Source organism: Cryptomeria japonica, chromosome 4 (genome assembly GCF_030272615.1).
Source record: "Cryptomeria japonica chromosome 4, Sugi_1.0, whole genome shotgun sequence".
NCBI classification, from domain to species: Eukaryota; Viridiplantae; Streptophyta; class Pinopsida; order Cupressales; family Cupressaceae; genus Cryptomeria; species Cryptomeria japonica.
The window spans coordinates 336,120,442-336,146,507 of record NC_081408.1 but is presented as its reverse complement, the minus strand read 5'-3'; positions in this window follow the sequence as shown (position 1 = coordinate 336,146,507).

Here is a 26,066-nt window from a genome sequence, read left to right as displayed (position 1 = left end):
TTCCTTTGGCTTAAAAAGAACTCCATTAAAGGATTAAAAAGAACAACAAAGGAAAATCCTTCATTCTTGCAAGTTACGAAAAACACTTCATTTGGGCTCTAAAAAGAACAAAAAAATTTCCTTTTTTGCAAAGGTATAAAGAACTTAACCTTCCTTTGGTGCATAAAAGGATCCATTTTCATTTTTTGCAAGGGATAAAAAGAACCTCATATTTATTTTGTGCAAGGCAAAAGATTTTTTTTTTCATTTACCAACTTTACTTTGTTGACCAAAATCGAAATTTCCTTTGTTGACCAGGATTTATTTTACTTAGATAGAAAATAATTTCTATAAAGGGTAAAAAGAACACCATGCTTTTGGGAGCAAAATATCCAACTAGAAATTAGAAAATTATTGATTTGAAGGATAAAAAGAATTTGTGTGCTTTGTCTCGAAAGTGGAAGGTATATGCTCTCCCCTTTACTGGGTGACCAAAAAGCCAAACCACTCTTTCATGCTTTATTCATTTCAAGCAATTAATCTTTTAGTAGGCCTGCCCTCCTGATTTTCTCTTAGAGCGCCATTTAAATGGTCGGTGAGAGGGAAACGACCTAAGTGGGAAATGACTTTATCGCCAAGTGTTCCAACCCACTATAATCAAAAGTGGAGGTTGACGAAAGTCCCCTTCAACGGTTTTGCTCAGCGATTAGCCTTCCCCCAGTATCTTTAAGATACGTAAAGCCTTTGTTCTAAAGGTTGGGAAGCCTCCTGAGGGATTTTATCACTGAAGACCGAACAAAAGTCTAATTACGAACCTTAGCATTATAAACTTTGAGCTGAGTTAGTTGCTAAACATTGGCAATATCATAGTGCAAGGGTGGGGAAGAATCTACCCCCAAGACCACTTACCATATATCTCCCAAGATAATTACTCAATTGTGAAGCAATTTACTTTGAGTTAATTTCTGGCAAAAGGCAAAAAAAAGGGCACCCCCTAGGGGGTGACAAGGCTGTTTGAGCTGACAGAGTATCAAGATTAGTGGTCTATGATATTTTTGGTGACCCTTGAATACAAAGTCTATATCTAATTTGTCTTGTTATCTAAACTAGTGAAAACATCGGGGATTTGATCACATCCTCACATAACATACACTATTTGTCTAGCATAGGCAAAATTTGTTATCTCTTTTGTGTGCCATGTTTGCAGTTTATTTTTTAGAAAATCATCCATCAAAAACACAAGTTAAAATCCCAAAATAGAAGAAAACAAAAAAATTAGGGCAACTTAGTGCATAGGAGCAACTTCCTAGCGTGTATCAACCATTTTGTAGCACATCTGCACCAAAACCTAGCGCTCTCAGCCTTCACTTTAGCACATAACCAATTTCAGATTCAGTAAAATTTTAGTGGGGCTTTGTGATACCATCTTAGCGCATTTAACATTAGCTTAGCATGTAAGAGGCATCTCTTAGCGCTTTTAGCCCAAGAATTAGTGCTTTTCAGGGACAAATTAGCACATAACCTTTCTGGTCAAAATAGTTTCAAACAAATCTTAGTCAGCACGTAGAATAGGAATCTTAGTGCATAGAGAACTTTCTGTGGTGCATCTAGGTCATTAGTTAGCGCATCTAGTCTCTGCTTTAGTGCATGGTAAAAACCCAGAAAAACAAAGAGTAAACTAGGGATTTCGAGAAAATTTTATCACCAGTCGTAAGTACCCTTTTTGGTCCTCTGTCAAAATCATTAGTGAAAATCTGAACCAGATTATCAGAGAAAACAATTCCAAAATCAAACAAGCATCCTTAGAACAATTTTTTTGAATCTTAAACTAGCTCGAGATAAGACTTCATCCATCCAAAATTAGGAAGTACCATCACATTGATCAAAGTTTCACCATCTAACGGATCCTATCACAAACAACATACCAAGTTTAATCCTTAAGTTGTCAAATCAAGTTTCCATATCGGGAGACTTTTATCCATATCATTTGACACACTTTGTCATGGGGGCGAATCTAACTAAACCTCTACTTGATGAAGTAATCTTGAGTTTTCCAAACAAAGTATCACAATCCAACATCAAAGGAAACCATTGATCATTTGTGTATGACCACACCTCATATTTTGAGAAGAACAAGTCTTCATCACAAAACTAAGTTGAAGAAGAGACAACCTAGTTCTAAGACACTTGCAAAAAGGAATACGTTTCTCTATATCAATCACCAACTTTTTAAATCACATCGTGCATTCTTGCATCACGTTCGATTGTATATTCAAGACAAATCAAATGAGTTTGACAAAGAACCTTTAAGAAGCAGATCTTATATTCAGAAAGTGGCATTCAACCAACGCTTAAATCATGGAGAAAGAATCAACCCCACTTTATTCCCACAATTTTGTATCACATATAACGAAGCTCGACCTAAACCACCAACCCCTGAGAGAGAAGACAAAGAAGAAACTCCCTTTGTAACCAAAAGTTTTTATTGAGGAGCATATTCTATCCATCAAACACCACCAAGAGCTCCGATAGAAATAAATGCCCATTGTCACTCACTCTCAAAGAAACAAGCAAAGCGAATCACAACCAGAGCGAAGTATGGGTCGTAGATTATCCAACCCTTTTGAGTATACTAATCTGGGAGATAGAAAGATCACTGAGGAACTTCTCCAAGAATATCAAGAAATCAATCAAAGGACACATATCAAAAATTTGACCCATATATCAAAAATCAAAGCACCATATCAGACCCATATTAAAAATCCGGCCCATATCAAGAAATCAATCAAAGGACCCATATCAAAAATCAAAGCCTCATATAAGACCCATATCAAAAATCTGACCCATATCAAGAAATCAATCAAAGGACCCATATCAAAAATCAAAGCACCATATCAAACCTATATCGAAAAGCTGACCCATATCAAGAAATTCATCAAAGACCCATATCGAAAATCAAAGATCCATATCAACAATCAAAAACCCATAACGCAAGCATCATATCAAGAAACCATATCAAAGATCCATAACGCAAGCATCACATCAGGAATCATATCAAAAATCAAGAATCATAACTCATATCGAACATCAAAATCATATCACAAGGCAAAAATCAAAGATCCACATCGAAAGAAAATCAATATCCTCATCAAAACAATCAATCAGCTTGGCACTCCATCTTGACAGCAAATTTGAACAAACTCCAAAAATTAGACATTATCATAGTAGGCAAAAAATTGGCTCATGACCCATCTTGAAACACTCAATAGACACCTATCCACCCCTAAGCCATCTACCTTATCTATTCCCCTGTGGCACATTCTTCCAAATCTTTTCTACCCATTTTTTACCCCAGATGCCAAAACAGACCTCCTACGTGCTAAGCTGCTACTTATGCACTATATTTTTTTACCAATGCGCTATAACCTTTACTCTACACGCTAAAATCCTCTATGCGCTAACTAGTTTTGCCATTATGCTACCCTGCTAGCCCAAAGTGCTAATCTACCCGATGCGCTAACTTGTCTACCCTAGGTGCTAATTTACTAGACGCGCTACCTTAACCTGTCGATGTGCTACATAATGCAACTTAAATGCTAACCTAGCTAGGTTAACGCTATGTGCTATTGTTCCTATCATATGCATTATCACTTTACCCCTATGCGCTAAAGCGACAAATTTTCAACTAAAAAATGAAAAACATAATCAATAAAAAACGTGGCAAAATTTAGATGACTTACAAGTGGGCCATATACGGCGGGCCTTTGGTATCGACGAACATGCTTGAATCAGTGTGAAGCATAGGGAACCAATATTTTCGTCAGAGCTCAAGTGTCACAATCACAAGGAGACAAATGTGCAAATGATAAGAATAAAATCACTTTTTACCTTTTGATAGGGTAAAAGTCAACAAGGTTAGTAAGTGGGGCATGCATTTTCCTCATTTTTTTCTCACTTTTAACCTTATCAACATCATTTTCGGGAGATGAATCAATTCAAAAGCATTCAACACAGTCGAAATAATCAAAATGCAATTAATTCAAAAACTCTTATCAAATCAACAAATTTTCAAAATCCTTGATTCATCTCCTGAGGGGGCATCATCAATATCATTCATCAAATTTGGGGCATCATATCGACATTTCAACACAAACATCATATCAGACAAATTTTCTTTGAATCAACATGTGCACACACATCACTTCAAAGAAAGGCAAAATGTAGACGTATAAAAATGACCACTTTCCTAAGTGAATATTTAATATTCATTTCAACCTCATTCCTCTGTTTAATTAAATTATTCACATTCATCTATTTGATTAAATGAATTAATTAATTAATTTAGTTAAGTTCACCTAATCCTTTTTCTAACCTTTGATTAAATAAATCACTTTATTTAATTAATTCCTCTTTCTCCCCTTTTAATTAAATTTACATTTAATTAATTGATCCTTGCAAGTAAATAAATCTCCCACTTGTATTTAGGCAAGTTGCTTCCTTTTTGATTGAAATAAAGTAATTTATTTTAATTAAAATTCCCCTTCATCCACTTGCAAAATCCTACATCTTCCACTTGCCTCCCTAAACCCCTTCTAGATTCTTCTAAACACTTCCAATTAGCCTAATCCATCTCCTAAATATTGTCACATCCCTAAGCAAAGGGAAGTCACTTCTCAAATCCTCAAAGTCTTCAAAAACCATTAAAGGCTTTATGTCCTCAACAAGTTAACCCACAAAGTCTTTATAACCATTAATGATTAACTCAATCTTCCCACATGGTTAGAGAGTCTCTCTAACTTAACCCTCAACTAACCCATGGGTCTCATCAAGCACTCATGGCTTTGACCCTAGTTATCCCTTTAACCCTCACACAAGAGTTTACCCCTTGGGTAAAAGCTTTATCCAATGGATGACTCTAACCTAGCCTTAACCCTTACCTCCTATGGTAGTCATCATGTCTTCTCAAGCATTTAATGCTTCTTTAATCTCCTCTCAAGTAGTCTCTTGTTGCCAATTGTCACCATTTCATTGGTGAGAATTGTGAACATGGATTGATAACTTTCAATCCTAACCCTTGTTAAGATTATACAATCTTGACCATCCATTGCCCTATTTTTCCTATAAATAGATCTCTCATTCTCTCATTTTCATATATCCAAGTTTTATGTATCTAATCTATAGTCATTTTATTAAGAATTTAGCCTCTCTTTGATAATAATCATCTTAATAACATTTTAGAAGCAATTTTAAATATCATAGCATATCCATGTTAGACTAGTATATATTGTTAGGATAGGATCACTAATCTTCATCATAACATCATATTCATGCTAGTTTAAAATTATCATAGATTCAATATCATACACATCTAGGAATGCATTCATGCTAAATTAATCAACCATCACTCATTCTTGGAGTTGTCATTCCTAAGTCACTTTGCTCAATGATCTAAGAAAAAAGGCATTGACTTGAGGGATCCTATGAGATAGAGAACAATGAGACACACCTTGGGAAGTTGAGCTATTCAATATAGCTCCATAACTTGCACCAAGAGTCTCATTGGTGTGTTGACATCCTTTGAAACCAAATTTTGTGTTTCCTTGCCCCACTTTTCCTGCACACACTAACTGACCACCAATCTCACATACAAGTGGTTTCAGATGACCACAAAATTAACATGATCGAGAAACAAAATTACAATACAAACTTTCTTTCACTTTGTTAGGCTACAGCCTTTTGACTCCAAACATTTCTATGAGTTCAACATGAACAAAACCAACTTTTCCAGGTGACTTTTCCTAGTAGATTGTAGACCTTCAGTTTCAACTATAATTCGATTTGCTTCATCCATTGATGGGTGGCTCCTTGCTTCTGCAAGATTTCCTCTTCTTTTCAATTGCTCTTTCTAGTCACTATTACTACAATAGTTTCCTCACATTACCCAAAATCTGATTTGTATCTTCTACTTCAACATCAAACTCCAAATATTTAAGCTCTTCAGACTCTTTTTCAATTTATAATTTAATCTCTGATCTCTAAGTAGTGGACTCCTCAATGCTACAATAGTTAATACCCAACTCCTTCTCTCATTGTTTTGGGTCCTCCCATGAGGGAGTTAGGCCCATACTAGCTGTAATAACCCTAGCTCTGATACCAAATGAAAATAGAATTAAGAAATGAAACACAAAAATATACTGCTATAGCAGAAATACAAACACAAATTTCTAATAGATTGATTCATAAAAAATATTACATTACCATTCTTTTATAGAGGATCTCACACCACCGATTAAGAAGCAAAACTAACCATTTTAACAGTGGATTGCTGATCTAACAAAAGCTAACTTATTTACTAATCTATGCATGCATGCTAACTATCTATTATCCTATGCATGCATGGACTGATCGGTGCATGGTCGATGCATGATAGTGAGACTTCAACATCACATGCTCTCTCTCTTAAAATTAGACACCCGATTTCTCCAATGAGAATGATATTGAGAAAGTGTAGTATTGTTCCCCACTTAGGGATCCATGTATTGTTGTACTTGGAGAGAACTGCATCATACATGCATTTTAACTCCATCTCTACATTTTTGATAGTAAGATATGTTTTGGGTAATATGTTGGAGGACAGACAAAAGTTGGAAATAATGAACAACGAACATTGTCTTTTTTAGCAGTAATTATTTAGAATACATTTGAGTCGATCTTGAAATGTTGGGGGAAATTGATTATAAATAGATGTATAAATAATTTAAATCGGCAAGCTATGCAAAATGCTTTTGTATTACAAAATGTTTTTATGATGTTCTATATGTTGTGCTATTTTTCATTATGTTCTTCATCGATGTCAATTTCATTATTTGGTATGACTATGTCTACTAACTCTAACCCTAACCCTAATTAAAACCATATACTAACCCTAACTATAATACAAGATTTATCTTATAAGGGTAACCTTAATCATAACTTAACATTAACCTTATTTGAAACTTAATTCTAATAGCTACCCCAATAAAACCCTAATCATGACCTTAATTGAACCCTAACTCGATTTTTTTCCTCTAATTGAACTTGAACCTAACTTAATATATTATTCGTTTGTTCATGGAAAAGAAGATGAACACTTCTAGAAGAATCATAAAAAGTCCAAACCAAAGAAAATGTTGAATACTTTGTCATGAAGATATAAGCATATTATTTTCCTTGAAAAAAAAGTGTTCTATGAATTTAAGCATGAGAGGACCCACTAACCATCTTAGCTACAAATTTATAAATGATGTATTTTTTAAAGATTCTCCAAGATTTGGGCAAAGTAACTTAGTAAAACAAGGGACATAATGCGTCAAGTTCCTGCCAATAGTGCTTTAGTGTGGAGTAGATAAAAGTAGAGATGAAGATAGGAGGAAGAGGGAGAGATTTAGATGGAGAAATAGAGAGAGATAGAGGGATAGATAAAAATAGACAAATAGAGATAAAGAGATAGACAAATGAAGAGGAAGTTATATATATATATATATATATATATATATATATGAGGAGAGGGAGAAAGAGAGAGAAAAAGAGATAGACTAGAGAGAATTTGATAGAAAATACAAATGAAGAGAGGGAGAGAAATAGGGGGAGAGATAGAGATATATAAGAATAGAAAGAGAGATATAGATTTATGGGAAGAGAAAGAAGGAGAGGTAGAGAAATAGAGATACATAAGGGGATAGAGATGGAGAGATGGGGTAGAGAGAGAGAGAGAGGGAAATAAATAGAGAGATAGGGAGAAGTGGAGAAATATATGGATAAAAAGAGATAGAGGGAGGATCAAGAGGAAGATAAAGAGAGAAATAGAGACACTAAACAAGTCTTAAAAGTGAATTATCATAGCCTTAATCAAATGACATGTTACCTTTCTTGGGAAAAATGGTTTCTCAACCTTGCATTTACATGAGGTTACTATTTATAGTAAGTTTTCATTTGAGCATGAAATGGTGTAAAATTCTCACTGAAGCTTTTGGTTGGCTAGATGAGCATTTTAATAAAGTTACATCACTCGATCACAACAAGTTTTGAAGATATTAAAGTTTCCATTTTGGAGGGGTCTAATGAAAGGTTTAAATTTGATTTTGAGGACTTTAGAGGCCCCAAAATGCCTTGAAAAGTGGGTGTAAGTGGAATAGCATCTTATGAGGCATTAGAACACTTCACAAGCTTTTTTATGCTTAAACGGTTCATCAATAGAACACACGGTTCTCAAGTTATGGCCTCCAAAAATTTGTACTCTTGAAATAGGAAATATAAAATGTATTGGACACATAAATAAGTTGTAAAAGGGAGGGACATGTGTTGATGTGTGTTTTAACACATCATAAGGCATCAAAAAGGGAGATAAGGTCGACTACATCTTATTGGGTGGTTTTAGCCCATGGTTTTGTGATACTTTTTAATGGTTTCTTGTATTGTATCTCCTATATATGAGGTGAATGACATAGAGGTTGTGTGTAAGAGTCTAATAGCTTTTGAGTTACCTCTGAGTCTTTGATTAGTGGTACTCCTATGAAGAGATTTATCTGCAAATATATTGTAATCTATTTTTGATTGCTGAATAATATATTGGGCAGCTTTTGGAGTGTGGGGTTTTTCTCCCGAAAGGGTTTTCCCCATGTAAATCATTGTGTTGTGGTTTGAATGTTATTATGTCTATTTATATTTTCTATAATTGTTGTGATCATTTGTAAAAGTTTTTGAATTACCCTCCTCTCAAGGTTAGTGTAGGAAGTTGTTTCACTACTTAACTTCCTTGCAAGTGGTATCAGAGCCTGATCACCTTTGGTTTCAGTTGTGGGTTGTTGGATTTTTTGAACTAATCCAGATTTGAGTGGGAGCTTGTGTAGAAGACACTTTTTGATCTTGTTGCAAGAATTTTTAGATGACAAGTTTGTCAGAGAGAATAGAGGTGGATAAATTTAATAGAATGAATTTTGAGATGTGGAAGTTGAAGATGGAAGATCTGCTAATAGATAGAGATCTGTGGGATGCTATTGATGTGAATTTCCAAAGACCCTTAGATCCTACTATTGTGGCTCAACATGATGTTATGGACCGAAATGCCAAGGGTCTAATTAGACTATGCCTGGTAGACTTTGTTCTGATCAATTTTCATGAAGAAAACTTTGCAAAGAAACTATGGACTAAGCTTGGTGAAATGTGGGTAAGTGCACCAAGATGGTGAATAGAAAAATGACCACATGCAAAAAAAAATGAAAATTTTCATAACCCATACGTGTTCTATCAAATTAAAAAACGTGCTAGGCTTGGTAGTCGAAAACAAAAAAAAAAAGTTCCTCAAAATGCGTACAGGTTTTGAGGAACATAAATAATAAAAAAAATAAAAAGTTCCTCAAAAACCCATACAAGTTTTGAGGAACATTATATTTCCTCACACCCATGGGTTTTGACCATTTTCAATGTTAAAAACCATAGAACAATTGCCCAAAGAAGAAAAAAAATCTCAGAACCCACACGTGTTTTGCATCATTTTGCATTTTTCAGTATTTAGAGAAATTTCCAACAATGCCACCCCGTCGAATAGGTAAGATTTCATTTTTTGATTATTTTTGTTTGCATTTTAATTGAAGTAGGGTTTTTTAATTGATTTAAGCTTTTTTTATTAATTTCATGTCAGATTCTACAAGCAATTTCCCCAAAAATGAAATAGACAACAAAGACCTCCTCATGCACAAGCAACACAAACAAACCCTGTAAACATTGCACATGAGCAACAAGAAAACCCTCAAGACATTGATCCACAACCACAAAATCCTCAAAATGTTGCTCCTCAACAACCATTGCCACCCCTAAACCCTCCATGTCCTCTGTTAGATCGTGTAGATGCCACACAAGAGGATCTCATCAACCGCCTTACACAAAATAGTATGTTTTAGTGTAGACATTGACATGAATGAGGATGGTTCGACATCTCATCCGTGTACATGTTGTGGGAGTAGATGTCATGCTTCCACTATAGAGGATATGGACCTCACTGACGACTTGATGAGTATGTTGTTCTCTCACGATCAGACATGGGTGCGTTTAATTCTGTTTATGATATGTTATCAATTAAGTGACTAAATCTTATAAAAAGAAATGAATTTTTATTTTTAGAACAATTTAAAGTGACACATAAATAAAATGCATTATAGGGTGCAACAAGTGGTGGGAGTACACCACATACTTTTTAGTCCACTCCACGGTCACGAGTAGTTTCGCCACTGGAGGTAAAGATTTGTAAATTTGTTAAAAATATAATAATACATTGGTTTCAAAATATTTTTTATTAATATATATGTATCATTACTTGGTGTTTTATAGGGCTTATAAGGGGCTAAGATTTCTCAACTTAATGATATCAGGCTTTTAGCCATTGACTTTGGCCTAGATAGCTTTGCGGTACCATTTAGATTTAGATATTTTTGACTTAGGTGATATATTAAATACATGCTCTTTTCCCTTATGTTAATTTTTTTCTGTTAGTTTACCCCACCTCCCTCGAGGACATCTCATGTCAGAAAGCCATCCTCTAGCACTCCGAGGCAGAAAAAGATATCCTCCAGGATACCGAAACGACAAAAGGTAATTCAGTACAATTTAAATTCATTTGTTGAAATGAATTATGATTAAACATGTATATGTAGATATTGATAAATGCACTTAATTTATTTGTTCTATATACAATAACAAATAGGGTTTACAAAATTAATGATTGCATCTGATGTCGATGAGGTTCAGTAGAGGGAAGAGGTAATATCTTCATATTCACTTTGGATTGCATTCTTGCTTGTTCAAAATATCTAAATCCTTTTATGTCTATATCATATGTTATCATTTTTCATACAAGAAATGGTAATAACTGCATTAGATTAGACTATGGGTGAACTCGCAATACTGGTTCCCACTTTTTGACCAACTTTGACACTTGTATGAATATTTTGAAAAAAACCTTCACTTTCTGACACCTATAACTTTTAAACTGTTAAGAATTTGAAGATCATATAAACTACTGATTTTTAACATCTTGTTTGTAGATTATAAATATATTTTTAAAAAATTCGTTTGAATAAAATTTTATTGATTTTTCCATCTCCCTCAAAAAGTAATTTTTTAACAACAAACAACATTTTCTAAGAGTGATGTGTATCCCAAAATGCATAATTTTTTTTCTATAAATGATAAAAACTTAATTCTTTTGAATTTTGGTTTGTAACATCAATACCTAGGGCATGCAGTTGGTTTGATAGTGATTTGCTAAATATTTTTCATTTTATTAAGTTTTGAAGTTCGACTAATTATAATTCAGCTATAGGTGTACGTTTGAACACATAACTTGTTCTATATATATCAAAATTAAATTTTCTTTTTTTTGTTAGAAAGAAAACATCAATATCTAGTGCATAGATATTTTTCAGAATTTTTTTGAATTAGTTTACTATTTTTCCTAATGCATTGAACAAAGAAGTTCATGTTCGGTGAAAAACCTACATTCATAAGAAATAGAATAAAAATATATTAATGAAATTAAATATATTAAAAGTTATACTATTTGGAAAGCTTATAATAAGAACTAAATACTTTTAAAAAAAAAACTTTTAAATGAATTAATTTGACCCCCCAAAAGCTAATGTAAAATTGGTTTTTTATCAGCATTTGATAGATGCAAAGGAGACTCCATTGCAAGTATAATTTAGAAGTAGAGAGGTTCTATCCAAGAAATTTTGATCTAAGAGCCTTTGATTTAACTCTCTTCAATTAATTACTTAAAATGGGACCTCTTAAAGCTTAAATCATTATATTTTCTAAAAATGTATGATTTCAGCAAAAATCAGGACGTACCAAAAAGTGGAAACCAGCTTTGTGAGTTCACCTTGCATCCTAAGGTTACAAGAGAACTATTTGAGGCTCTGGTGTGCATTTGTTCTACATATGTTAAACATGTCTATTTAGAAATAAGTACACTTATTTTTAGTTTTTTATCTAGTTTGCCAACAACTTTGGGTTATTAACTTGTATGAATTGTCTTTTACATGTTACATCCCCCTTCCAAACTTCCTACTAATGCTCTACCATTCCATTTCATTAGAAGTCCTAAACGTCAAAGATGGTGTCTAGCACGACAAAGGGAAGAGGTATGTCTATCTTAGATCAACTCCTTTTCACCAAGTGCACAATGGAGCTGAAACCCTCTTGTTAAATCATTTTGGATCACTTACCATGGATATAGGAAATGATTGTAACCGATTCATCTGTGAATTTGCCTACTATGACCATAGGACATCCATCTAAGGCCCTGGTATGCTTTTATTTTTTAGTACAATCATGGCTAATATAGAAGTGATATTCTCTTATAACCTTTATGTCCTCCTCGGTGCTATCATGTACATGCATGAATGCTATGTGTACAAAAATTGTAACTTGTGTAGAGTGGTAATACATAGGTTGTACTTTATTTTGTAGCTCTAGTGTATAATTATTAGGAAAATCAATGATAGAGACAATAGTGCCTAGGGGGAAAGTGTCCTTACACAACTTGAATTTCTCATCTAACCACCTAGCTCTATGTGTGTGACCTATCACTAATACATTTGGAGTATATTTCCGATGGGGGTTTCCAACGGAGAAGGTATATTGTGACCAAATTTGATTTTTTTTTGAAAAAATGCCCAAATTCGTCGGAATTCCGACGATAATTTCCCATTTGGTTTCAATGAAGAAGGCACTAGTAATGTAAAATTATTTTTTTTCAAAAAAGTGCTCAAGTTCATCGTAATTCTGATGATAACGACCATTACTTAAAAAAGAAGAAGAGGGAAAGTCATTTGTGCATTGCAATCCCGCGTAGGTGTCCGTGATGACTTCAACCCCCAACAAGATCAAACCCGCGTCAAAGGAATTTTTGCATTGCAATCTCGCACAAGAGGTAGATTCTTCACCTTAATTTCATGTTGCAAAAAATCACCATTCAAGAGATTCTACAACTTTTGCTTTTATACATGCTAGCTATGCCTGCATTCTTGTGGGATATTGACCGATTGTGGAAGCAACTCTTGGAGTATGAGAGATTCCTTTTTTATGCAAAAGATGTTAGGAAATGAGACATGTGGTGGTTAATTGCCCAAGTTTTAGATGCAAATTGGTCAATCTCATATTCATATTGATTATCCAATCTCAGGCCAGATGGCTCCTAGTCAAAGGTGTGGTTCCCTGAAAGCGTAATCCCTATAGGAATCCACTCCTTGTAAAACCATAGAACTGTGATTGAGGAGTGAGCATTCAATTTTGTCGGATAAATCCCATCCTCCTGTATATGTGTTGATTGATCATTATTGTACGAGCTAATATATAGGGCAGTGCCTGCCTCTGGCTGTTGAATTGATGGAGATCAAACCAATGCACAAGAAAACAATGGGAATGAATATTATTCAAGTGATTCGCAACCTTCATTCAGTGTTGTTCGGGCAAGCCTTTCTTTCTCTTGCCAGCTAGCCTAACACACCCGACCCGGAAGCCCTAGGGAGATACAATTGTGTTCGGTTTAGCACAATCCTAACCTAGAAGGGGTGGACTGAAAATCTCCAACCACACAACTTATCACTTTGTAACTAACATACAGTATAAAGCTAGTCTATATGACCCCCAAACTATTTTATTACTATCTCGGGTTACCCTAGTTTAGGGTATTGGTAGTTTTTACTAAATCTTCTCTATTTTAGGGTATTGGCAACTATCTCTCCTTTTGCATAGTTTTAGATGGCATACAAAGTCATTGCCTTCTTTGGCTTCTTTGTGGCCTCAACCTCAATGATCATCTTTTGCCAACTTACTTTCTTCAATACTCTCTTCTTTATCCTTTCAAAGTTGAATTGTAGCCACTTAGGAACATCTAGATTCCCATCACTTTGGATGGATGAGTTCATGGTAGTTACAACCTACTTTGGCCTTTGTTCTTCATCTTGTTTTGGTTAAGTAAAAGGAGGTAATTGAAAGGTAGTCGAACCTTGTACAAACGAGGAAAATAGATTTGCTAGAAAAAGTGCCTGATCACTTCAAAAAGACAAAATGAACCCATCGACAGGGATCAGCTAACAGAACATAACATTAAAAACCTGGAACAAACAGCGAAAGGAAAGCACAAAGATAGCAAAAAGACACCAACTGAAATCTAAATACTATTCATAATTTCCTCAGCGTGAACAACCATTTGTTTCATGTTTTTCACTGAGGTCTTCAGTTCCTCCAGCTCATGACCTTTGATCTCGCCCTTAATCTTTGTGTTAGCTCTGGTCCTCCTTTCATAACCCTTCTTGTCTAGCTGCTCTTTATCATCATCCTTCTCGGCATTGTTCTCAAACCTGTTGATAAGGATTTTCATGTTGTCCACCGACGATTTGAGGACTTGGAAATTTTGGTCAGCAATCTTCTTGACATTGAGCTCCAACCTGTCAATTCTACTACCGAAATCATTCATTTTGATTTCCATTTCCTTTCTATCTCCCATCTCATTGACCTTTTTTTCCATAGCTATGATTTTTCCAACCATACATTCAATAGCTTCCGCATTATGCAAAACAACAACCAATTCTTTAACATGTTCAGCCAAGGGCTTATCACCAACTGTAATTCTAGCAATAGCCTGCGTATCTATTTTCAAACTATTGATATCCTTCACCATGGTAGCGATGGTCTCATAGAAGGCCTTAATAGTATCATTTTCACCACTGCCACTTTTATCCCCTTTATCCTCCTTATGCAGACTTGTAGTATTCATGGCCTCAATATTGTCCATAACCAGGTTACTCTCCCCTTCTTTATCCTGACTCTCAACCTTCTTGTTTTCTTTAGCCTCCTCCTCAGAGTCAACCAGAATATGGTTGAAATCATAATTGTTACCATTTTTAGTATTCTTTCTCTGAGCTTGCTTTCCAGTAGCTTTCCTTTTCCTTTTTTTAACATATTTTTTCTCAAAGGAGTCAGTTTCAGAATCTGACATACCTGATTCCACAATAACCCTTCTCTTCTTGGCCCTATTCTTCCCTTTTTTGCTAGTTTCTTCCGAATCTCCCTTGGTCTCCAATTCAAAGTTGAAACCGCTAGCTTCACTCTCCATTGTCTCATCTCTTGCATTTTTTTCTTTAATGGGCTTTTCAATGCACTTCCCCTTAAGCATTTTATAAACTAGGACCATGGGCCCCTGGTGCAGGGCATGATCACCCTTAGGGTCCTTCTGGATCTCCTTTATAGTATGATCCATTGAACATCTAAGGTAATAGGGAAGGCTCACCTTTTCCCCATGACAGAAATGGTTGAGCAAAATGAAGTGATGCTCGTAGGCTCTAGTAAACTTACCATCTAAGGTAATGTATTCAATAGAAGCGAATAGAACAAACCTCTATGGCCTGCAAATTCTCTTTGGGGCATGATAGGAGTTGTTGATTTTAATCATCTTTCTCCTCTCTTCATCCATGACAGGAAACTTGTCTGCTACTTTATCTGATATGCCTCTGTCCCTGTAAAATTTCATTCCCTTGGTAGTCATCCTCGTGGCCTCAGTGATGACCTCTTCATCAACATTCATCATCTGGGATCCGATAAGAATTTTTCCATTTTTCCAATTCTTGATGAAATAGCTAGTGATTGTGGGGTCTTTCCCACTTAGCCATTCCATGAAAACATTTAGACCCCCTACTGAAGGATATCCCAGACTTCTTTTTTCTTTCTTCATCTTGTTTCTTGTGCACGTAAGTTTAAAATTTTGGAGGAGTCATCTTGGGGGTGGGGACCTAGATAGATCCTCTTTTTCTTGTTCTCCATGCTTCTTTGACTCCATATTCTAAGTTCCTTCTGACTTATATTTCATTTTCACGAGTCAATTTATAGTTCTTAATTTAGTTATAGGCTAGTATCTTGTGTGTTGATTGTACCTCTTAGTTTGATAAGGTTTTGGGTGGAATTTAATCTCTAATTTTGAGGAAAAAGTTTCCCTATAAATGTAATTTCAAAATTCATTTTGAGGGTCTAATAATTGATTATAAAAGGTCCAAGTTTAGTAACACTCATTAGTGTGTTTTCTTTCAAAAGACATTTAGCAATAGGATGCAGATTTAATACTTGTGCTTTGCTAGTATATTTTGAAGAATTAATGGAAATGAAGTTCATAGTTTGCAATGGTATTGGTAGTCTTTTTTGATTGCTTCGTATTCTTTTATTTCTTTCATTTTCCTTAGTCCTGAATTAATATTTACATTTATGAAACATATTCTTTGTTATAATCAATTTGTGCATCTTTCGTGGTGATTGAGGTTAATAAGGAACATGTGAATGAATAATAGTAGTTGTTCTAGAGCTTTCCTTGGTCTCATTTTCATGTTAGAACTGGCAATTTTGGCATGATAAATTGTTTACATACAAGGTTATTTCTAGATTTTGATTATAATATGGGTTTAGGTAATACTGATGATTCATTTTCTTGTAGCCTTGTTCTATCTTTTGCAATTTATTTTAACCTTTTATCTTAGGTAGATTGAGAAATCAACATTTCAACTTGATTAGTGACATTTTCCCCTTGAACAACTTGATTAGGAAATGATAAATTCTAAAGGTAAGCTAACTTAACTCAAGGGATTGAGATGGTATCCTACCATGAAAGATGATAGTTCTAAGAAAAAGACTACCTAGTGATATGAAAGTTGATGCAAGATAGTAGGGACAACAAGGAAATTTATTTTGAACTTTGACAAGATTGAATCTTTGGGTGGAAGTTTGAATGGATTGATAGAAAAAAGGCATGTTGATGCAGAGAATCCAATAAAATCAACCAACAAGGGATATATTTCTCCCAACTCACCTATTCAATTAGGTGTCAACCCTTCACTTACTCACAAGACCCCTCACAAGGCCACAAGTTACTCAAAAGGATTCAATACCCAAAACACACCCATACTCACCAACCCTCACCCAACCATTGAATCACACTCAAATAGGACAAATAAACATGTCTAAGTCACAATCCAACTCTCCAACATTCAATCACTACCAACACCCTCAACCCTTGTTCACACAAATCCTCCTTCAACTGGGTCTTCTAATCCCCCCTGGTACTCAACTCACAAAATGTACTAGATATCCAAAAACCAATGCACTGTTGTATACTCTTACAAGAACCACTCAACATATACCACCATGGGTCTTTACCCTCCCAAACACCCAAAGGTCAAAGAAAGATTCACTGATGCAACACTTAGTTTTTGTGACAGTATCAAGCACTCAGGATAGTCACTCCTTTTATGATAGTATCAAGATTAGATCGATATTGGACTGGGTAATAACAAAACTGCCAACAATGTATTTCTCATCTCAAATAATAAAGAGAATATAGGGCTGCATCTATGAAGAAAAAAAATGTTCGAAAAGACTATTTCCACCTACTTGGCCACCGGAGTGGTTTTTGAGGTGTATTCAAAGCTTTTACTCCTTTTGTTGCATTTTCACTTGAAATATGGTTGAATTGGCTTTGTAAGCTCCTAGATACATTGTAAATGTTCTAATCGAGTTAAAAGAGTCTCAATACTACCCTATAGTCATGCTCTACCTTATCCAGCTACTCAATTAGCTTCCCAAACTTATAGGACATGGTTTTATTCCTTACTTTTAGTTGAAATTGTCTTGGGTTAGATATAACTAAAATAAGCCATTCCTTCAACTACTTCAAAAATTGTCAAAAAGACTTCATACTACTATCTACATGTGTTTATGCAAGTGAAAAAATACCTAAGAGGTCATAGATACTCCTTTTGACTTGGTAATATTCATGATTTTTCTTTGTCTATTTAACTTCATTCCTTGCATCTTACCCACTATCTTGTAGCGTACTTTGTTTTCTTTTTTAGTGAATTGCATTTAGTGGACTATTGTGCATCTTTAAAATCATTTGACAACTTCAGGAAATGGTTTTCCTTCTTTATTACTTGACTATATCATTTAATATGCATGGATGGTATTATCATTTAATATGCATGCATGGTATTATCATTTAATTTTCAAGATGGACCTTATATGAATGGTCCTTGCACCTTTTCAAATTTAACTTTTGCAAAAGTCCAAATTTGGAGAGGAAATTCCTACTATTTTCGAATCCAACATTCATCTTTCAAATTTTAGGTCCAATTTCCATGAATAAGGGTTCCCAAGACCCTAGTCCTATAAAAATGAGCCATGAGGAACATCATGAATAAGGTAATGAACCAAATTTATGGAAACATTGTCAAACCTAAGTATAATTAGGCATAAATAAGGCACAACCACTTAAATTGAGTCCAAACTTAGTGTATATTTTTAAAGAGATACAACTTATGATGCAATATTTAGCCCCCTCTTAGAAAGAGTATGAAATTATGCTCATGTACTCTTGGGAAAATATGGAGAAACCAAATATTCTTTCACCAAGATATTAAAGAGTAAAGATGACTACAAGTTCGGAAAGGTGGTAGCTCCCAAGACTTATGATATTGTCAATCTACAATATTGAGATAAAAGGGAAGTACAAAGTGAGTAATATGAGTAACATTGGTAACACACATGGAGCATGCAAAACACAAATTTATGACATTTATAACTAGTAAGATTCATATATTCTCACTAGGAACCATATCAAAAAGACAAGGCATAGATCTAGGACTAGTAAGATCCTTATATAGTTACTAGGAGTCATGTTAGAGACACATAAAAACATGATACCCAAGTTAGTAAGATCCTCTAATACTTAGTCATAGATCACATTCTAACAACAAATAGAGACCTAATTGTGAAAGTTTGAGGTCCATTGGAAAAAAAGTTGTCATATTGCCATGACAACTTTTGCATTTCTTGTAGAAACTTCTTAAAAATATGGTTGGAAAGTTAGCTTATGGTGGTTTGAGGTTGTAACACACTTGGATGGGAATAAATAGGCCTTTGGAATGCCATCCAAGAGTTTTTCTTAATGAAATTGGGGTTTTATGTGCATTTTTTCATGCTATGTATCATATCATGCTTGATGATAGACCTTTTTTCATGCTATGTATCATATCAGGGAAGAATTTGGTGGGAAGACCAAGCGATTGGTATTTTGAAGTGGTTGATGATAGAGAGAGGTGTGAGGGGACCCTATGCAACCTTCGGAAGGGTTTGTTGATCAAAACCAAATTAAATAGATTAAATTTCTATGACTGTCCTAAGGGTATTGATTGTCACAGTCATAGTTTTACTACTAATATTGTTTTTGTTTTGATAGAGTTGTGTTTGTAAACCCAAGTGTGGACATGTAATGGAGTCATGAGATGTCTTAAGACTACATCAATACTTAACAACAACATAGTGTGTAGGCACCTAAAATATGAAAGGACTACATATTGGAAGGCGTGTGTGATGATGCCATGAAAGGTCTGATATCCCTATGTATCAGACTGAGAAAACCAATGAAAGACAAAAAAAAATGCATTGAGAAGGCAAAAGATTGAATTACCTAATGTTTGTTGTTGAAGTGATGTGTGGGGACCCTACCAATTCAAATACCTTGTTGTAGTTTCAAAGGGTGGAAAAAGAATAAGCATTTTATTTACTGCCCTAATAAACCATCCATCATAACAATTATTACCAATATTGATGTGTGCGTTGCAAACAGAGATCTAGAGGAAGGCTCTTTCTATTGTAATACCAAGTGAGTGTTCATAGACCTTTTTTAGGGTCCTCCTAGCCTAGAGTTAGGATTTTGAAGCCTACATACATTGATTTGGCCTTGTGGCCATCAATGAGTGCTCACCCAATAGGACAAGTCTTGAGACTGACAATTTTGGAAGTGTGGCATTTTTGAGAGCCAACACTTATGTGTGAACCCCATATTCATGTATTACAATTAGTTTCCATGATACTTGACCCTATCCTCATGGTGTTGGCTCAATTCATATTAGTGTGTTTTGTTGAAGAAACATGATGTGAGAAGTTTGATGCAGAGGCAAGGGTAGAACTCAGTATTTCATATTAGGATAACAACCACATTGATTAGGAAAGTTAGATAAGGTCTCTCCAATGTTTAGGATACTGAATTCACATTAGACACTCATGGATTACCCTAATTAGACATTAGTAAACTTAATATATTATACAAGGATTGCATACCACAAAGCCATTAGATATGTTTTGAGATGGAAAAAAAGAGTTAAATGGTTTTGGTTCAATGATGATAATTTATATTTTGAAGTAATTTAATTTGGTATATTATATTGAAATGTGATTTCATAACTAACATTTCAACTTCTATATAACTAGTTCTATAGCCCAATTTTCTTGCCTGTGAAGAAAGACCATGTTAGACAATATCAGTGAACAACAAAATAAGGAGACAATTTCTAGATTGTGGTCTAACTTGAAAAGAAAAGGTGATGGAAAATGTTATTGTCCCTGCAAAATTTGTAAGGGGTTAAAGAATAGAAGACTTCTAATCAAAACAATGAGGAAACATTGTAGGCTGCATGGTCACATTGAAGGTGGACATGATTATCATCCATTGGTAAGTTTTTCATTATATCGTTTTAACAATTTATATACATAATAAATCACGTGATGATGAGACAATGATCATGGTTTATTTATGTTTATCAATTTTATATAGGTCGAGCACCCTGGAGCACATGGTATGGATCAACACAACCTAGAGAATATGGTTTTCAAAGTGGACGAATATGGAGGTGTGAATATTGAAGCTGAAGATAATGATCCCATGGAAGATGATGATCATGAGCCAAAAAACACAATTGAAGATGATGGTACAAATACATTGATCCGTGACAAATTTAGTACTCGCGCAGCTAATCATGATGATGAAGATGACCTTGATGTTGTTCATGATGTCCCTCTACTTGAGAAGGCATCTGAGGCCCTTTACGAAGGCTCGCAGACAACTCTTCTCTCCGCTATATTGTTGTTGGTGAACTTGAAGGTTATGAATGGTTTATCCAACATAACAATGTCACGTATGTTAAGGTATGTCATATATGTCATAATAAACTATGAATCATGTTGTACCATTAATATTATTTATATTAACAAATTATATTTTTTTGCTGTAGATTGATAGGTGAGTTTTTGTTACCACCATATATTCTACCTCGCTCATACAAGAAATTATCTGCCGTTATGAAAGATATTGGAATGGAGTATCAAGCAATAGATGCTTGTCCCAATGATCATATTATATAGCACAAACAACATGAATTTTAAAGTAAATGCCCTGAATGTCATATCAGTAGATATCGAATAGATCAAATAACAAAAAGGGTTCCTCACAAGGTTCTTCTCTACATTCCCATTATTCCATGTATGAAACGATTATTCAAGTGCACTAGCTTGACACAGTTTATGGATTACCATGCACACAATAGAAGTCGAGATGACATTATTCGAATGCCTGTGGATGGTTCAACATTTATGGACATAGAGGAAAAGTGGCCACACTTTAAAGAAGAACCTCGTAATCTCAGAATTTCATTGGCAGTGGACGGTGTCAATCCATTTGGAGAGATGAGATCTGTTTACTTAGTGTGGCCCATTTTTGTTATCAACAATAACATTCATCCATAGATGTCAATAAAGAGGGAGCACATAATGTTGGCAATGATTGTTCTAGGTATTTTATCATTTAAATATAGTCGTCTAAATTTAATTATAAATATTGTAGTAAAATGGTCATAATAATTATGTAATGTTTTTGTTCATTCGATTAGGTAAGTACCAAGTTAAAGATATGAACAAATATATCGAGCCTCTTATCAACAAGTTGCTGGAGTATGGAGTGGTGTAACTATGTATGACATCTCTAGACCAATATGACATAGACAATTTCAATTCCATGCGATGCTTCTATGGACAATACATGATGCCCCAGGGCTAACACATTTTTGTGGTATGTTATAGTGTTTAAGTTGTGCATGAACATTATAATTCAAAAAATTATCATATTTAATCCAATTATACATTATCTTTTAGGTCTTCAAACAAAGGGAAAATTTGCATGTCCTGTTTGTGGTCCAAAGATGAAATCTCGTCATTCAAAAAGTTTAGGAAAGCAGGTGTTTGATGAGTATAGGCACTTTCTCCACAAAAATCATAAGTATCAAAATACTGAAAAACATCTTTTCAATGGGAAAGAAGATAATACATCAAAGCCATGAAGAATGACACCTCACTTGTGGAAGTTGGAATATAATAGAATTAATCATCAAGGTAATGCCATTCAATCTATTGGTTTGTCATAAAACATCTTTTCTATTTTGTTTTGTTTACTGATGATGTGATTGATGATCATGAAGGTCGTGAAGGCATAAATGACCACCTTCCTAAGGGAATAAAAAGTTATCCCTGACAATTTAGTAGGTTTCCCTACTACAAGAAGTTATAAATTGTTCATTTGTTTGATAGCATGCATATTGGAAAGAATATATCAGAGACATTATGGAAAATATTGGATGGAAGGCGTGACAAATAAAAAATTGTCAAAATATGTAGTGACATTCTAGATTCCAATCATGCAATGATAAATGTCATTCAATCAAATAGCCATGGAGACCAGATTAATATAAGTGAGCTTCCTTGGTTATTAACGGACCAACAAAGCAATGCTATAAAAGAAGTCATACGAAAAATTTGATTTCCCACAGGATTTGCTGTGAACATTAACAATCTCATATCAAAGAAAAGTGAATTTGAGCCAGGGATGAAAACACATGATTGGCATACCTTCATTAAGGTAATTCATGTTCTTGTGTTTTTAGTATGTATTTAAGTATTGCGCGTATGTGTACTTTTCATTGTATTATATTACAAATAAATGAAAAGATAATTTAATAATTGTTATAGTATGTTTTACCTCTATCTCTCCCAGACGACTTCAACAATAATGTCAAGCAAGTCATATATGATCTTGGAAAATACATGAGGTAAGTAGTGATATTTGTTCAGTTCGTTGTATAGATATTATATTTGCTATTTGTTTTACTTGTTATGTAATATATTTTTTTGCGTCTTGAATATCTTGTGGGTGGTTGTCATGTAAAGAAATCCATAAAGACGATATAAAATATTGGAAGAGAAAAATTCCTCATTTAATGTGTGAAATGCAAAAGTGTCTACCTCCAGCTTTTTTCAATGCACAAGAACACTACCTCATACACCAAGTTCAAGAGATTGAATTGTGTGGACCTGTACACACTAGGTCAATGTGGATCATTGAGAGGCACCTGAAATTTTTGAAGGCTTTGGTTTGACAAAGAGCACATCCTGAGGGTTCTACGGTGGAGAGATATATGGTATACCAGACTATGGTGTACATTTTTGAATGTCTTCCTAAGTTTGCAACAAAGATCCACGTAGATCGTATTTGGGATCCCAACCCCATTAACAAATTCAAAGGGGAGTACTTGACGAGGAAAGGTTGATTGAGGAAAGTGAGAGGTAATTATAAGATGTTATTGTAGTTAATTAATTCTTAATCTTCAAAATAAATCGATTGTAAGACGTCTATTTATTTTTGGTAGAGTTGGTCGAGAGTGGGATGCACTACATTTGTATATTGCAAACAATCTTGATTGGATGATGGTATGGATTGAACATTGTCAACATTATAGATGCACATTAACATGGGAAGGTGTGGCTTCATTGGTTAAATAAGCTCATCATAATGGAGATTCCAATGTTACACAAAGGGAAATTGATTTAGCATATGGTTTAAGAGAGAAATAGGTACGTATAAATTTATTAATCACTCATATGTTTATCAACTCACAATGCAATAAATTTTACGTGTTTGACATATCGTAGGTCAAATACCACAACACTATGTGCTGCAATGGTCATAAATTTTGCATAAAAAACTTGGATGACATGAAGAAAACTTGTGATTCTGGCATCACTTCAGTCTTTGAGGTGACAAACATTTCATTGAGAAATGACATAAATCCTCAACAATCTCAAAATTGATACTATGACATTTTGGATGATACACTTGAGTGTGACTTTAATTCCTTCAAATTAGTTTTGTTCATCGTCAAATGGTACATGCTATGATTGAATAAAAATGATCTTGATAGAACTATTATTGAACATGATAATGGTTTTACAATGTTGAATGCAAGGTCATTTGAACCAGTTGGGGATGAGCCCTATGTTCTTCCAAGCCAATGTGAGCAAGTATTTTACTTAGAGGTTCCACATAAACTAGGTTGGTCATTTGTTGTTAGACATGATCCAAGAAGAAGGCCGATAAAGTATAATGTGATGGAAGAAGAACATACCGAAGAAGAAGATACCAAAGAAGTAGAAGATGAAGTGGACGATGATCATGATTGATAGTTTCTCAATGATGATGATGATGAAGAATAAGAAGAAGAAGAAGAAAAAGAAGAAGAAGAAGAAGAAGAAGAAGAAGATGATGGTGATGGTGATGATGATGATGATGATGGTAATGATGATGATGGTGATGATGATGGTGATGGTGATGGTGATGATGGTGATGATGATGGAAAAGACATTGATGGTGATGATGATGATGATGATGATGATGATGATGATGATGTTGGTCATGATGACCTTGATGTTCATGATGATGAAGGAAATGTATGAGGTATGCGATTAGTATATTATCTATTTAATATTGACTTCTTGATAGATTTTTTTTTTACATAATTAATTCATGATGCACCTTTTAATATGGAGATGGAGATAGGGAGAGTGACTATTTATGTGACATTTTTTAAACTGTGTTTATTTATGGAAATTGGATTGTTTATTAGCTATGTGATGGATATTGATTTAAAATACATATGTGATGGATCGCATGTTTATGATGATGCATGTGACATTTTTTGAACTTTGTGTTTATTTATAGAATGTGGATCGTTTATTACCTATGTGATGGATTACATGTTTATGATGACACATATGTGATGCTAATTGTGATGCTCAATTACATATATGATGACACATCATGTGATGCTCATGATACATATGTATTTATTGTTTATCAACTTACAAATGTAGTAATGCTTATGATGCTCAATTGATGGTGTTAATTTTAGGTATAGTCCTTGTGTGATGTTGTCACCCTTGGCGGGAATAGGTCGTTGACTATAGACAGTGTCGACCATTTAGTTGAGGATCCTGCATAGTCTACATAAAGTAAAGGCAAGGAATTAAAAAATTTACAATGATTTTGATGACAACATCTTTTTATTATTTAATACTCTTTTTGTCTACAAAGTTCATGTTGTTCATTATGTGTACTATGTAATTTTTAGCTAACATAAGATAATTGAATTACATTGTAAAGGACCCCGAACACCTTTGATGAGGATCCTGCATAGTCTCATGGATGGACAGTTATAACTAGTCAATACACCCTATAGAAACAGTTTATTTTTTAAAAATTACTTGGAAAACAAACTTCCTCAGTTTTTCAAACCTTGACATTAGCAGCAAATCTAATACAGTTATCAACACTTGAGGCCCCAGTTGGACTTATTCCAATTTTAATCCCAAAATCAACTTTAGGGCCGACTTCTTTATCAACATTACCCTCATTTGCAAAATTTCTCTCTCATTACCAATTAGCTCTCTCATTTCATGGAGTGCAGGTACCCCCAAATAGGTATTTGTTAGATCTGTCTTCGTCGAGTGAGGAAAATGCAGGAATAGAAAATGAAAGTGACACATGTAGTAGGTCTACAATAGGGAGATCAATAAGAGGTCAAAAGATTAGAAGAAAATTCAATAAACGCATGAAATTTTTCTTTGCTCAAGGGGGGTCATGTTCTTATGATGATGAGAGAAAAGGCGACATTGAGGTGCCACTGAGGTACAGGCATCTATAGAAACAATGGGTGCCCAAGGAACTTCTTCCAATAAACACTGATTTTTGTGTTAATGATAGGATATATTTCATAGCACCTTCGTCGTTACATGGTTTAGGCCTATTTTCCATGGATGACATAAAAGTCTATTACAATAAAGTTGCT